The 7,490-nt window shown below is 47.9% G+C and overlaps 1 pseudogene; it reads left to right on the forward strand.

Moving 5' to 3' along the window:
- Window positions 1-3,348: 3,348 nt before the first annotated feature.
- On the forward strand, window positions 3,349-5,149 carry LOC112442380 (vomeronasal type-1 receptor 4-like; annotated as a pseudogene).
- Window positions 5,150-7,490: the final 2,341 nt, after the last annotated feature.

A 7,490-nucleotide genomic window follows, 5' to 3' on the forward strand; every position in this document is an offset into this window, starting at 1 on the left:
GGGCTGTCAAAAAACTAGATCCATCTCCGTGTAAATGACAGTTGAAATCAGACAGGGTGTTCCCAAGGTGTATGTGAGTGGGGTTTTCTTACTATTGGCTGTAGTTTTGTGTGCTTGAAAACGTGGGTTCCAATTGTATTTTTAGGGATCAAGTAGTGTCTTTGAAATCTGCATATTCAGAATAAAATAAAACAAGTTATCTGGTGAAGCACAGTGTGAAAGAATTATCCCTAAGATTAGATTTTAAAGCCTGACACCTACTCAGCAGGAAACCAAAGACAGCAGGAGTGTTTGGGATCCAGTGGGCAGTGTGTGGCTGTCCCAGGGCCGGCTGCACCAGGGGCTTTGAGGCAGAGTGGGAGGTGGAGCTGGAAGCCCCACCACCTTCACCGAGCTGCAGCAGCAGAGTCAGAATGTAACTGTTTTGGGCTGTTGAGTCCCACGTTCTGCATCACACATACTTTCTGTTGTCATTGTAGTGTGGGATCATTGTAAGGCGTCCCTGAATTCCAGTAAATTTTTATTTAACAATCAACCAGCATTAACGTACAGTGTTTGTTTTTCTCTTTCTGACTCACTTCACCCTGTATGACAGACTCTAGGTCCATCCACATCTCTACAAATGACCCAATTTTTTTCTTTTTTATGGCTGAGTAATATTCCATTATATATGCACCACCTCTTTTTCATCCACTCATCTGTCAATTGACATTTAGGTTGCTTGGTTATTACAAATGGTGCTGCTATGAACACTGGGGTGCATGCATTAAAATAATACTTGATGTTGTTCAAAGTGACGAAAGGAAGCATTTTAGGTGATAAACTTTAACATGTCATGAAATAGCCCCCCCATTCAAAACACTGCAAAATACAGCTGAAGGAAAAGGAGACTTTTATAGAATAAAGAATAAAGAACCAGCCTGTAAGATGAAAAACATTTGATGGTCTGGGACCACATGGTGGAACTCGTTTGGTGTGAGGAGAAACCAAGAAATGTGTACAGTGCTCAGGGGTTGGCTGACTGGACACACTGCATTTCTGGTCCAGGGAAACACTTACAGGGATGAGATTTATCTAAGTTTTTTTTTTTTTTTTAAACTTTACAAATTGTATTAGTTTTGCCAAATATCAAAATGAATCCGCCACAGGTATACATGTGTTCCCCATCCTGAACCCTCCTCCCTCCCCATACCATCCCTCTGGGTCGTCCCAGTGCACTAGCCCCAAGCATCCAGTATCGTGCATCGAACCTGGACTGGCAACTCGTTTCATACATGATATTTTACATGTTTCAATGCCATTCTCCCAAATCTTCCCACCCTCTCCCTCTCCCACAGAGTCCATAAGACTGTTCTATACATCAGTGTCTCTTTTGCTGTCTCGTATACAGGGTTATTGTTACCATCTTTCTAAATTCCACATATATGCGTTAGTATACTGTATTGGTGTTTTTCTTTCTGGCTTACTTCACTGTGTATAATAGGCTCCAGTTTCATCCACCTCATTAGAACTGATTCAAATGTATTAAAAAGAATACATTTATCTAAGTTTTGCTTTGCTGACAGGTCACCCTGGGTAGGAAAAGCGCCATCACAGACCTGGACAATTATTTCAACATTAACAAAAATAAAACTGCTGCCAGGATAAATTGTTCACCTTTCCTTGTGGTGAACTCCGTGTGTCCTCAATAAAATCTCACTTATTCCAGAAATAAATTCTGATGGGATTGAGGAGGAGAGGTGGGATGTAAGTAAGGAGGGAGGAGGGACCGTCCCCCATAAAAGCCCCCACAGGGGCCTCACTCCACAGCTGAGCGGTCAGTGGAGGCCACAGGAGAACCTAGTGGCCTGGAGGTGGGTCCAGTTTATGGAATGTCTTCTTCACATCTCAGATTTCTCCAGAAGGCAGAGTTGAGAGAGCAGGGTCCACAGCACGGAGGCATTTGTGAATTCAGCAAGTGTCATGTGAGGTCAGCCTGGTGCCCGGCAGTATGTGTGCACTTAGGGACCTGTGTGCCCCAGAGCAGAGGGATGTTTGAGTCTCTACACAGGCAGGACAGCGGCGTCTCCACTTTCTTCAGTCACCAGAGCTTGACGGGCTGCATTGCTGTTTAGTTGCTCGGTCATGTCGGACTCTGTGACCCGCTCTTTGTGAGCCCACCAGGCTCCTCTGTCCATGGGATTCTCCAGGCAAGAATACTGGGTATTTGAACATTTGGGTATATTATTTTGAATATGACATGCCTGCAAATATGGTTTGGGGAGAAGGCATTTATCCTCTTTGGGGTTCTGTGGGCTTCCTGGATCGGTGGTTTGGTGTTGACATTGTTTTGGGGGGAAATTCTCATTGTTGCTTCAAATATTTCTTTTTCTCTATCTTGCCTTCTGATAGTCCCACTGTGCACGTGTTCCACCCTTGGTACTTCTCCCACAGCCGTTGGATACTCCATTTTGTGTTAAGTCTCTGTCCTGGCCTTGCAGTTTGCAGATTTCTACTGATAGACCCTCAAGCTCAGACACTCTTTCCACATCTACTAACATTCCCTCCAACCTACTAACAAGCCCATCAAAGGCATCCTTCATTTCTGAGACAGTGCTTTGGTCTCCGGCATTTCTTCCTAGTTCTTCCTTAGAATTCCCCTCTCCTGCTCTCATTGCCCAGCTGTTCCCGCACGTGTCTGCTTTATCCACTAGAGCCCTCAGCACAGTGATCATAGTTGATTCACCTTCCAGGTCTGACCATCCCAACATTCCTGCCGTGTCTGCGTCTGATGCTCGCTCTGTGTCTTCAAACTGTTCTTTGCCTTGTAGTATGCCTAGGAATGTTTTCTTGATATCTGGACATAGTGTACTGGGTTAAAGGAACTGTTAATAAACCTTTAGCGATGTGGTGGTGAGGTGTGGGGAGAGGGGAGCGTCCACCTCCTACGATGAGGTCCCAGTCAGTCCGTGAGCCTGTGCCTCTGGACTGTGAACCTCTTTCTCCATGTTTTTCTCCCCCATGGATGGGACAGCATGGCTAGAGTGGGCTGGATGCTGGGGATTTCCCTTCCCAGGTCAGTCAGGCTCTGAGAAGACCCCGGCTGCTTAGGCTCCAGTTAAGTCTCTCCTGAAGGCAGACCTTGTAAGAAGAACCCCACACTCTGGTGTATTTGAAAATGGTTTCTTCCTCCATTCCCCACTGAAAGCACAAAGGGAGTTTTTTCCCCATCAGTTATGTTGCAGCATTTCTCGTCCTGGCAGGCCTTATTCGCAAGGTGTCTCCATCATGAGTCTGCTCCAGAATCTTGAGCCCCGCTAGTCACTGTCTGTCTCTCCAGTCTTGGAGGCAGTGGTGCCCGTTGTCTCTCCTCTCTTCATGATGCAAGAATTTTCTTCCTATTCAGTCCTGTTGGGATGGAGTGATGACTTGAATGAGCTCCTTGAGTGAGGACCTGGAAAGCTGAAGTCCATGAAGTCCTGAAGACTCATTTTTAACAGTTATTTAGTGTCCAGTAAGTCTGATGAAATAGGAGCTTGCTATAACTCACTTGCACACTCTGTTAAAATTAGACCGTCTTATTAGCTCAACTAAGGGGTGTGGAGAACATCCTTGCATATGTGTCCTGTAACACATTCATATACTCAGTACATGTTATTTAACACTTATTATTGGTCAACCGTGTTATTGAACAGGACAGACCTGGTTCCTAAGTGCATGGACCTTACCTTCAGGTGGAGGATCAGGATATACAGGTAAATAGAAATAAATACAAAATAATCATAGCGAAAAGTGTAAGTGGTGTCAGGTATATATTCTCCAGGTTGAGCTCCTCCTGTGGAGCATGACAGTGTCTCCCTTCTCAGGAGAGGAAAAGATGAAGAATTCTTGTCCACTGTTGGTTCTATGTGAAGACTGCTGGTGTCAGCACCAGTTCAGCCCCCTTTCCGCTCCAGGTCACTCTGACGTCCCCTCCATGTCTTTTTACAGAGATGCCCTGAGAACACTAGGGGAGGCGGCTGTGAAAACCATCTTTGTTTCAGGTGGTGGTTGGGGGCTCTGGGTAATGTCTTCCTTTTCTTCCACAGCATGTCTCCAGTCTTGCTTGACCGGAAAAGGAGGCACAGATGTGATTCTCACACACTTGGCCCTGGCCAGCCTCCTGGTTCTCTCCCCTGGCATTCCTCACACTGCCATTGCAGTTTTTGTTTTGAGGAAGCCCCTGTCCAGTCTCGGGTGTAAGCTTGTGTATTATATACAGAGAGTGGCTCGAGGCACCACCCTGTGCTCCACCTGTGTCCTAAGCACCTATCGGTCCTTCACTCTCACCCCCAGGAGAGTGGAGTGGGTGATGCTCAGAGGAGGGGCCCCCAAGGTCACTGGCCCTTCCTGTTGGGTCTGCTGGATGCTCAGTCTCTTAATGACTAACTTTGTTCCTGTGGCAGTCACTGGTCCACAGGACACAGGAAATGATACCGACAATCAAGGGAAGTGGTTCTGTTCATCAAGTCCCAAAGCAGCCATTGGCCTCCAGTGGTCCACCTCGGATGCCGTGTTTCTTACCCTCGTGGTCTGGTCCAGTGGCTCCATGGTGCTTCTGCTCAGACACCGCCAGAGGGTGCAGTATATTCACACCCGCACTGGGCACCACAGATGCCGCCCAGAGACCAGAGCCGCCCACACCATCCTGATGCTGGTGGTCACCTTTGTCAACTTTTACAAACTGAATTCCACTTTCAAGTTTTACACCACTATTCTTCTGGAGTCTTGTCTGTGATTGATGCAGGCCACTCTTATTCTGGCTTTGCTTCCCCACTTTTAGCCCCTTCCTCTTGATCCTTAAGGACTCTGCATCTCCTCATTTCTGCTCGTGAGTTGTTGAAATCACTGTTGAAAGGTTTGCTGCTGTTGTTCAGTCACTAAGTGGTGACTCTGTCTCTTTAAGACCCCACAGACTGCAGCATGCCAGCCTTCCTTGTCCTTCACTATCTCCCAGAGTTTGCTCAAACTCACGTCCATTGAGTCAGTGATGCCATCCAACCACCTCATCCTGTCGTCCCCTTCTCCTGCCCTCAATCTTTCCCAGCATCAGGGTCTTTTCTAATGAGTCACGTCTTCACATCAGATGGCTAAAGTATTGGAGCTTCAGCATCAGTCATTTCAGTGAATATTCAGGACTGATCTCCTTTAGGACTGACGGGTTTGATCTCCTTGCTGTCGAAGATTAAATGTATAGAAGTCAGTTTCTGTACCATCCATGATTGCTGTATTTAGTCATCTACCACTTACCGTTTTTATATTTTTTTGTTATTAAACATGCCTAACACCATACTTACGACTTTAACCATCCTCAAGTGTATAATGCAGCGGCAATCAACACACTCGCAATGCGGGCAGCCATCACCACCACCTAGACGCTTGGTATCATTAAAACAATCACTGGCCCTTCTCTCAGCCCAGACCGTCCTCTGTTCTACTCTGTCTCTACAGATTTGCCTGCTCCAGGTACTCCATGTACGCCGAGTCATAGTGCTGTTTGTCCTTCTGTAGGTGCCGTGTCTCCCTAAGCATAATGTTCTCAAGGTCGTTCCACCTTGTGGCAGATACCAAACTTCCACATTTTATGGCTGGAATCTAGTCTGTTCTACGTACACACGTTTCATCGACCTACTCAGTCACTGATGGACACTTGTGCGGTCTTGTCTGCTGGCTGTTGTGAATAGTTAACATGGGTGTGTAGGTCTGTCGCGTCCCTGGTTTCAGCTTAGTTTCATGTACACCTGGGAGACACAGCTGGGTCCTGGCTATGTGTGTGTGTGACCTTTGGAGAAATCACCAAACATTTCCACAGCTACTGCTCGATTTCTTAGTCCTACCAGCAATGCACAGGCGTCCCAGTTTCTCCACATCTTCTCCAGTATGTGCCATTTCCCTGTTGACTGTAGCCACCCTAGCAGCTGTGAGGTGCTATCTGTGGTTTTCATCAGCTCTTCCCCAACGGCTAATGATGCCGAGCACCTTTTCAAGTATTTGCTGGCTATTTGTCTGTCTTTGGAGAAATGTCATTTTTCAAGTCCTTGCACATTTTTGTATGGGGTTGTTTTTGTTGTTCGTTTGGGGGAGTATTTTATACATTCTGAATGTTGAATCCTTTCCAGTGTCAGATTGGCAAGTATTTTCTCCCATTCTGCAGTGTTAGGTTGCTGCTCTCCGAAGGGGGCAGCTCTTGGAGACCCGCAAGTTAGTCTGCAGCTGGGGCTGTGTGGCATGCTGCAGGTAAAGGGGGTCTGACTGGAGCTCCAACTACATCCATCCATTTCTAGCACCTCGCTTAATTCTCATTTTTTAAACAATCATTTTTTGTCTTTATGATGATTGAAGTTATGTGTGCTCGGTCGCTCAGTCGTGTCCAACTCTTTGCAACCCCCTGGACCATAGCCCACCAGGCTCCTGTGTCCATGGACTTCTCCAGACAGGAACACTGGAATGGGCTGCCATTCCCTTCTCCAGAGGATCTTCCCCACCTAGGGATCAAACCCTGGCCCCCTGCATCACAGGCAGATTCTTTGCCTGAGCTACAGGGACATCTGTAGGGTCCCCCCACCACATACGAACTAACACCAAATCGTTCCTAGCCAGAGTGCAATCTCCAAAATTCTCCAGGGGAGGGGTTTGTGAGGAAACTGGATCTGGGGGAGGTTGGACAAACGTTGAGCAGAGACAGGAGTAGGGGGCGGGTCCTCCTCTCTACAGTTTCCTGTGCTGGAAAGCGTCAGTTAAAACTGTATTTTAAGGAACACATTAAACAGTACTCAGGGAAACTCTTAAGTGATCAAACAGAAGTAAAATAAGCTGGAAGAAATAAAGAATTAGCCCAGGGGCTTCCCTGGTGCTCAGCAGTAAAAAATCCGCCCACGAATGCAGGCGACGCAAGAGATGCAGGTTCAATCCCTGTGTCAGGAAGATACCCTGGAGGAAGGCATGGCAACCCACTCCAGTATTCTTGCCTGGATGAGAATCCCATGGACAGACTAGCCTGGTGGGCTACAGCCTGTGGGGTCGCAAACGGTCAGACACGACTGGACAACTGAGCAGAGGAGAATAAAGTAAGAAGACACGCTCAATAGGGAATTTGAAGACGGCAAAAGAAACGTGTTTTTGGTGAAAAGCCTCTGGAATACCTACCTTCATCCTACCATCGAGGTTTGGGGGGACCAAGGGGCTTCATGTGTGGGGTCCAGGGCCTGTGAGGGGGGGCGGTGGTTAGGGACCATGGCAGGTTCAGGGGAGGGCAGGTGAGTATGGGCGGTGTTGATGTGGGGGCCCTGGGGACAGGAAGCGTGTCCTGCCAGTCTACACTCACCGGAACCCCGCCCCGCTCCCCCGCAGACCACCTCCGGCCAACCTCCCGGAGCAAGTTCCCTGGGTCTCCACCCTCCCTGGGGCAGCGGGGTGGCCCCTCTTCCGTCCGTCCCGGCACCGGGCGCGGAGATAGCTGTAGTGTCGAGGAC

The sequence above is a fragment of the Bos taurus genome, chromosome 18, assembly GCF_002263795.3.
Source record: "Bos taurus isolate L1 Dominette 01449 registration number 42190680 breed Hereford chromosome 18, ARS-UCD2.0, whole genome shotgun sequence".
In the NCBI taxonomy this organism is placed as follows: Eukaryota; Metazoa; Chordata; class Mammalia; order Artiodactyla; family Bovidae; genus Bos; species Bos taurus.